An 8,901-nucleotide genomic window follows, 5' to 3' on the forward strand; every position below is an offset into this window, starting at 1 on the left:
GTTTACTGTGTTGTGTTTGGATTTGTTCAAATTTTTATGATAAAGTTTACTACTACCTCTTTGAAAACTGTAACTATGTGCAATGGTCTATATGATATTAGCTTATATAATGTAGGCATAATTTGACATGTATTTCCCGTGCCTGTCATCCTAACTAGTTGGCCACAATGTTCAGAGTGATGAGACTATCAAGCTATTCAAACTATTACTCAAATACACTGAGTGTACAAAACATGCTCTTTTCATGACATAGAACAGGTGAATCCAGGTGAAAGCTATGATCCCTTGTTGATGTCACTTGTTAAATCTGCTTCGATCAGTGTAGAAGAAGGGAAGAAGCATTTTTAAAGCCTTGTGACAATTGAGACATGGATTGTGTATGTGTGCCATTCAGAGGGTGAATGGGCAAGACAAAATATTTAATGGCCTTTGAACAGAGTATGGTTGGAGGTGCCAGGCTCACCAGTTTGAGTGTGTCAAGATCTGCAACGCTGCTGGATTTTTTTCACGCTCGACAGTTTACAGTGTGTATCAAGAATTGTGAACCACCCAAAGGACATCCAGCCAACTTGACAAGTGTGGGAAGCATTAGAGTCAACATGGGCCAGCATCACTGTGGAATGCTTTCAACACCTTGTAGAGTTCATGCCCCCAAAAAATAGAGGCTGTTCTGAGGGCAAAAGGGGGTGGTACAACTCTACATTAAGAATACAAATAGGTTATAGGGATTTATAACTCTAACACCTTTCTCAATGTTCCTACATTTTGGGATATACTACCTAATTATTTATTGCAGTACAACTTTTTGTTGAGAATATTTTTGCCAATCTGCCTTTAATCTAAAGGTTTCCTCCTTCAAATTAGTTTTTGGTATTTGTAAATGTTCCCTTTCTCCCCTTTAGTGAAGACATGAACTCTGAAGTAATTGCCAGAACTGCAGATTACACAAATTGTATTTGAGAAGGTGTAATTTGTTTATTTCAACATGTTTCCCCCATTCATTTAGTGAAAAAAGATATACGTCACTTCAAACTTGTAATGGTATGGTTGTGAATTAAATACCGGAAGAAAAATAAGGCAGAAAATGCATTTTTTTTGTCTTTCGGCTTGAATTGAGCTTGTGTCGAATCCATTTGGCCAAACTAAAACAGATGTAAAAAGGCGAACAGGACTTTTCATAGGCTGTGGCGAATGGTGTTGGTTAAGTCAAACAAACTAACACAGAGCAGAAAAAGCAAATTTCTCACTGCATTACCGTGCTGAATTCAATCCCAATGTGTTTGATTTATAAAGAACCTCTCCAGACCTTCACAAGCCAATTTATTCAAATTTAGACTGATGTTTCTATATCTTGTGATTAAACGTGCACATTCCATAGAAAAGTCACAGAAAAGCTATGGCTACAGACCAAGTGGAAAATCCTCCAAAACGAATAATACACAAAGGACCAATTTCAAGATTTTCCTTCTTGATAGCCATATTAAACGGTGCCATTGATTGTTTTGTTCTATTTGGTTGGTTGGAAAAAACACTTTGTTCTCTAGTTTTTGGGGACAAAAAAATGACTTCTTTTGTAAAGGGGCAAAATCAATGCAAATTAATCCTTTATGCATTTCCTTTTTGTTTGGTGCCCGCCGCTAGCTAAACAAAATCATAAGAAAAGGTGGAGAATGCAAGCGTTTATCGGGCCAGTGGAGGAGAGAGATGACCCTGCTCTCGGGTTAACAATGAGCCCTTTATGGCAACTGAGCATTTCTATGAAGCACGGGTATTCCACTCTGCCTGACCAACACCACGGGAGACCTCAACACGTGCAGATGGTCCCCAGCAGAATCAGCTCTATTTACTCACATAAAGGGAAAGGAAAATCAACCAAGCACATCTATGGCCAGGAGCCATTCTTGGCCAATATTCCCAGGGATAATCAGACAGGCCAGAACTAGAAGGACAGAGGAAAGGATGCAGATTTGTTGGCAGACAGTACTGTATTGTTGGGTGCATTGACAGCTGACCAGAGTGAGGAGGCTGTCAGAAGAATGGCAAGCCAGGAGATGCTGCTGACAAAATAAATCACAGTCGGCTGTGTGGCTGAAACTGAAAACGTGGAGTTTACCCAAGAGACTAGAGAAATAACAATCCCTGAATCATCACTTTTTGGCCTCTAAGCTCACCCACCGACTGAGGTTGAACCATGCATGCTCCACAGAGTGCAATGAGACCTGAGATAAAACAAAGGCCATACTAACAGTACAAGTTTTCAGGATGTAATGCATATTATATACACCAAGGGTTTGGACACACCTAAACATTCAAGGGTTTTTCTTTATTTTAACTATTTTCTACATTGTAAAATAAAAGTGAATAAATCAAACCTATGAACTAACACATATGGAATCATGTAGTAACCAAAAAAGTGTTAAACAAATCCAAATATTTTTTAGATTTTAGATTCTTCATAGTAGCACTCTTTCCCTTGACAGCTTTGCACACTCTTGGCATTCTCTCAACCAGCTTCATGAGGTAGTCACCTGCAATGCATTTCAATTAACAGGTATGCCTTGTTAAAAGTTCATTTGTGAAATGTATTTCCTTAATGCATTTGAGCCAATCAGTTGTGTTGTGACAAGGTAAGGGTGGTATACAGACGATAGCCTTATTTGGTAAAAGACCAAGTCCATATTATGGCAAGAACAGCTCAAATAAGAAAAGAGAAACAACAGTTCATCATTACTTTAGGACATGAAGGTCAGTCAATCTGGAACATTTTAAGACCTTTGAAAGTTTCTTCAAGTGCAGTGCTATGATGAAACTGGCTCTCATGAGGACTTGCTTGGGCCAAGAAACACTAGCAATGGATATTAGACTGGTTGAAATCTGTCCTTTGGTCTGATGAGTCCAAATCTGAGATGTTTGGTTCCAACCGCTGTGTCTTTGTGAGACACAGAGTAGGTGAACGGATGATCTCTGCATGTGTGGCTCCCACTGTGAAGCATGGAGGAGGAGGTGTGATGGTGTGGGGGTGCTTTGCTGGTGACACTGTCAGTGATTTATTTACAATTCAAGGCACACTTAACCAGCATGTGTACCACAGCATTCTGCAGCAATACGCCATCCCATCTGGTTTGCACTTAGTGGGACTATAATTTATTTTTCAACAGGACAATGACCCAACACACCTCTAGGCTATGTAAGGGCTATTTGACCAAGAAGGAGAGTGATTGAGTGCTGCATAAGATGACTTGGCCTGCACAATCACCCAACCTCAAAACAATTGAGAAGGTTTGGGATGAGTTGGAGCGCAGAGTGAAGGAAAAGTAGCAAGTGCTCAGCGTATGTCGGAATTCCTTCAAGACTTTTGGAAAGCATTCCAGGTTAAGCTGGTTGAGAGAATGTCAAGAGTGTGCAAAGCTGTCAAGGCAATGGGTGGCTACATTGAAGAATCTAAAATATAAACTATATTTTGATATGTTTAACACTTCTTTGGTTACTACATGTTTCCATGTGTTATTTCTTAGTTTGGATGTCTTCACTATTATTCTACAATATAGAAAATAGTAAAACATAAATAAAAACATTTGAATGAGTGGGTGTGTCAGAACTTTTGACTGGAACTATATATATATACAGTGGGGAGAACAAGTATTTGATACACTGCCGATTTTGCAGGTTTTCCTACTTACAAAGCATGTAGAGGTCTGTAATTTTTTATCATAGGTACACTTCAACTGTGAGAGACGGAATCTAAAACAAGAATCCAGAAAATCACATTGTATGATTTTTAATCATACGTTTCCTGTAGTTGTTGACCAGGTTTGCACACACTGCAGCAGGGATTTTGGCCCACTCCTCCATACAGACCTTCTCCAGATCCTCCAGGTTTCGGGGCTGTCGCTGGGCAATAAGGACGTCCAGCTCCCAAAGATTTTCTATTGGGTTCAGGTCTGGAGACTGGCTAGGCTACTCCAGGACCTTGAGATGCTTCTTACGGAGCCACTCCTTAGTTGCCCTGGCTGTGTGTTTCGGGTCATTGTCATGCTGGAAGACCCAGCCAAGACCCATCTTCAATGCTCTTACTGAGGGAAGGAGGTTGTTGGCCAAGATCTCGCGATACATGGTCCCATCCATCCTCCCCTCAATATGGTGCAGTCGTCCTGTCCCCTTTGCAGAAAAGCATCCCCAAAGAATGATGTTTCCACCTCCATGCTTCACGGTTGGGATGGTGTTCTTGGGGTTGTACTCATCCTTCTTCTTCCTCCAAACACGGCGAGTGGAGTTTAGACCAAAAAGCTCTATTTTTGTCTCATCAGACCACATGACCTTCTCCCATTCCTCCTCTGGATCATCCAAATGGTCATTGGCAAACTTCAGACGGGCCTGGACATGCGCTGGCTTGAGCAGGGGGACCTTGCGTGCGCTGCAGGATTTTAATCCATGAAGGTGTAGTGTGTTACTAATGTTTTTCTTTGAGACTGTGGTCCCAGCTCTCTTCAGGTCATTGACCAGGTCCTGCCGTGTAGTTCTGGGCTGATCCCTCACCTTCCTCATGATCATTGATGCCCCACGAGGTGAGATCTTGCATGGAGCCCCAGACCGAGGGTGATTGACCGTCATCTTGAACTTCTTCCATTTTCTAATAATTGCGCCAACAGTTGTTGCCTTCTCACCAAGCTGCTTGCCTATTGTCCTGTAGCCCATCCCAGCATTGTGCAGGTCTACAATTTTATCCCTGATGTCCTTTCACAGCTCTCTGGTCTTGGCCATTGTGGAGAGGTTAGAGTCTGTTTGATTGAGTGTATGGACAGGTGTCTTTTATACAGGTAACGAGTTCAAACAGGTGCAGTTAATACCACTAATGAGTGGAGAACAGGTGGGCTTCTTAATGAAAAACTAACAGGTCTGTGAGAGCCGGAATTCTTACTGGTTGGTAGGTGAACAAATACTTATGTCATGCAATAAAATGCAAATGAATTACTTAAAAATCATACAATGTGATTTTCTGGATTTTTGCTTTAGATTCTCTCTCACAGCTGAAGTGTACCTATGATAAAAATGACAGACATCTACATGCTTTGTAAGTAGGAAAACCTGCAAAATCGGCAGTGTTTCAAATACTTGTTCTCCCCACTGTATATATATATATATATATGCATTAATGTTGGCCGATTAGGCCTGGTTCGTAGTCGGCGTTCCAATTCTCCCGAAAGGTGTTCGATGGGGTTGAGGTCACGACTCTGTGCAGACCAGTCAAGTTCTTCCACACCGATCTCGACAAACTATTTCTGTTTGGATTTCACTTTGTGCATGGGGGCATTGTCATGCTGAAACAGGAAAGGGCCTTCCCCAAACTGTTGCCACAAAGTTGGAACCACAGAATCATCTAGAAAGTAATTGTATGCTGTAGCTTTAAGATTTCCCTTCACTAAGCCTAGTCCTAACCAAAACAACCCCAGACCATTATTCCCCCTCCACTAAACATTAAGGTTGGCACTATGCATTGGAGAAGGTAGTGCTCTTCTGGCATCCGCCAAACCCATATTCATCCGTTGAACTGCCAGATGGTGAAGTGTGATTCATCACTCCAGAAAACAGAGTCCAATGGCGGCAAGCTTTACACCACTCCAGCTGACACTTGGCATCACTCATGGTGATCTTAGGCTTGTGTGCAGCTGCTCGGCCATGGAAACCCATTTAATGAAGCTCCCGATTAACAGTTTTTTACTGATGTTGCTTCCAGAGGCAGTTTGAAACTTGGTAGTGAGTTGTTGCAACCGAGGACCAACGATCTTTACACACTACGAGCTTCAGCACTCTGCGGTTCCATTCGGTGAGCTTGTGTGGCCTACCACTTGGCAGATGATCGGTTGTTGCTCCTAGATGTTTCCACTTCACAATAACAGCACTTATAGTTGGCCAGGGCAGCTCTAGCAGGGCAGACTTTTTGGAAAGCAGGCATCCTATGACAGTGTCATGTTGAAAGTCACTCACCTCTTCAGTAAGGCCATTCTACTGCCAGTGTTTGTCTATGGAGATTGCATGACTGTGTGCTTGATTTTATACACCTGTCAGCAACGGGTGTGACTGAAATAGCCGAATCCACTAATTTTAAGTAGTGTCCACATACTTTTGTATATATATTTTATATCATTCCATTGTCAATGCGACTTATTATTTTTATAGGAGTGTTATCTTACTTCATTGTGATATTGATTCATTACTATATCCTAAATATGATTCTAATTCCTACTAATTCATCTTCATCCTGTACATTCAGAAACCACACACACACAAACCGTATTGAACATGATTTGCCAACATCATAATTGGAACCGGACATCTTTCTTGCTGAAGATTGAGGCCAGCTTTTGTATGCTAGCAACATACTGTTTGAACGTATATTCCTTTACTGTTTTACTGGATGAAAAACTGCAAAAAGACAGGCCTATATGTAATGGTTGTCTATTTTATTGAATGGTCGTAGTGGTTGAACTGTCACCGATCCCTCCGGGAACTTTCATTATGCACACCTGGCCCCTATTCCCATTGATTAGTAATTGTATAAGTGTGCCCTTTGTCCTGTTGATTATTGTTCCAATGTCCGTTGGTTCGTGTGAGTACCATGTATGTTGTGCAGATAATTACGGGTCTCGCCCCGTGGGATAATCATTGTGTGATTGTGTATTTTTTCGAGGTACTCCTCACTCTTTTGTTTGGGTTTCTACCCTGTGTTTTGTATGCGTGTTTGTTTGGTCTTCGTCCCCGTAACTGTACATGGTACGCTGTAATTTGAGTAAGAAATAAAAAAAACTATTACGCGTTCTTGCGCCTGTCTCCCGACCCTTTATACCAACATGATATGAACAGCAACGACAAGTTTAACTAGAGAAAACGAACTGACAGTTAATTTCATTATAAATATGCATAACCTAGATTTCAATATTCATTAAATGATTGAACAACAAAAACTGCACCTCAAGCCCCTCATAATGTTGGATGTCAGTGGTGGACCCTGTGTAGACTATAATGTCCTGGACAAATACTGTCTTCACGTCTCACATAGCAAAAGAACTTGACCCCAAACCTGGTCCTTTTGGAAGGAATGTATTGGTGGAATGCCAGCCTACCCTTTGATAACATCATAGACTCGTCAATGCATAGGTCCTTGTATGGCACAAAGACCCTACCAAATGCTGATGTTTGTCTCTTCCACAATGTCTCCCATCAGCTCCTCTGTCATAAACAGCTTGAACCACTCTGGGAGATGGCAAGGGGCTTTGCACTCCAGACTGGGACTCATCAAAACCAATAGCCGGGCCAGAATGGGTGAAATGGCTGGCGGCTTTCTAGCTACCGCAGGCCTCCTGTACAGTCGTGGCCAAAAGTATTGAAAATGACACAAATATTAATTTCCACAAAGTTTGCTGCTTCAGTGTCTTTAGATATTTTTGTCAGATGTTACTATGGAATACTGAAGTATAATTACAAGCATTTCACAAGAGTCAAAGGCTTTTATTGACAATTACATGAATTTGATAAAGAAAAGAAAAGAATCAATATTTGCAGTGTTGACCCTTCTTTTTGAATACGTCTGCAATCCGCCCTGGCATGCTGTCAATTAACTTCTGGGCCACTGATGGCAGCCCATTCTTGCATAATCAATGCTTGGCCTTTGTCAGAATTTGTGGGGTTTTGTTTGTCCACCCGCCTCTTGAGGATGGACCACAAGTTGTCAATGGGATTAAGGTCTGGGGATTTTCCTGGCCATGGACCCAAAATATCGATGTTTTGTTCCCCGAGCCACTTAGTTTTCACTTTTGCCTTATGGCAAGGTGCTTCATCATGCTGGAAAAGGTATTGTTCATCACCAAACTGTTCCTGGATGGTTGGGAGAAGTTGCTCTCGGAGGATGTGTTGGTACCATTCTTTATTCATGGCTGTGTTCTTAGGCAAAATTGTGAGTGAGCCCACTCCCTTGGCAGAGAAGCAACCCCACACATGAATGGTCTCAGGATGCTTTACTGTTGGCATTACACAGGACTGATGGTAGCGGTCACCTTGTCTTCTCCGGACAAGCATATTTCGATTGCCCCAAACAATGGGAAAGGGAATTCATCAGAGAAAATGACTTTACCCCAGTCCTCAGCAGTCCAATCCCTGTACCTTTTGCAGAATATCAGTTTGTCCCTGATGTTTTTCCTGGAGAGAAGTGGCTTCGTTGCTGCCCTTCTTGACACCAGGCCATCCTCAAAGTCTTTGCCTCACTGTGCGTGCAGATGCACTCACACCTGCCTGCTGCCATTCCTGAGCAAGCTCTGTACTGGTGGTACCCCGATCCCGCAGCTGAATCAACTTTAGGAGACGGTCCTGGCGCTTGCTGGACTTTCTTGGGCGCCCTGAAGTCTTCTCCACAACAATTGAACCGCTCTTCTTGAAGTTCTTGATTATCCGATAAATGGTTGATTTTGGTGCAATCTTACTGGCAGAAATGTCCTTGCCTGTGAAGCCCTTTTTGTGCAAAGTAATGATGACGGCACATGTTTCCGTGCAGGTAACCATCGTTGACAGAGGAAGAACAATGATTCCAAGCACCACCCTCCTTTTCAAGCTTCCAGTCTGTTATTCAAACTCAATTAGCGTGACCAAGTGATCTCCAGCCTTGTCCTCGTCAACACTCACACCTGTGTAAACGAGAGAATCACTAACATGATGTTAGCTGGTCCTTTTGTGGCAGGGCTGAAATGCAGTGGAAATGTTTTTTGGGGATTCAGTTAATTTGCAAGTAATTGCAATTCTTCTCATCACTCTTCATAACATTCTGGAGTATATGCAAATTGCCATCATACAAACTGAGGCAGCAGACTTTGTGAAAATGAATGTTTGTCATTCTCAAAACATTTGGCCACG

This window comes from Oncorhynchus mykiss, chromosome 9, assembly GCF_057628025.1.
Source record: "Oncorhynchus mykiss isolate SJ-2025 chromosome 9, ASM5762802v1, whole genome shotgun sequence".
NCBI lineage: Eukaryota > Metazoa > Chordata > Actinopteri > Salmoniformes > Salmonidae > Oncorhynchus > Oncorhynchus mykiss.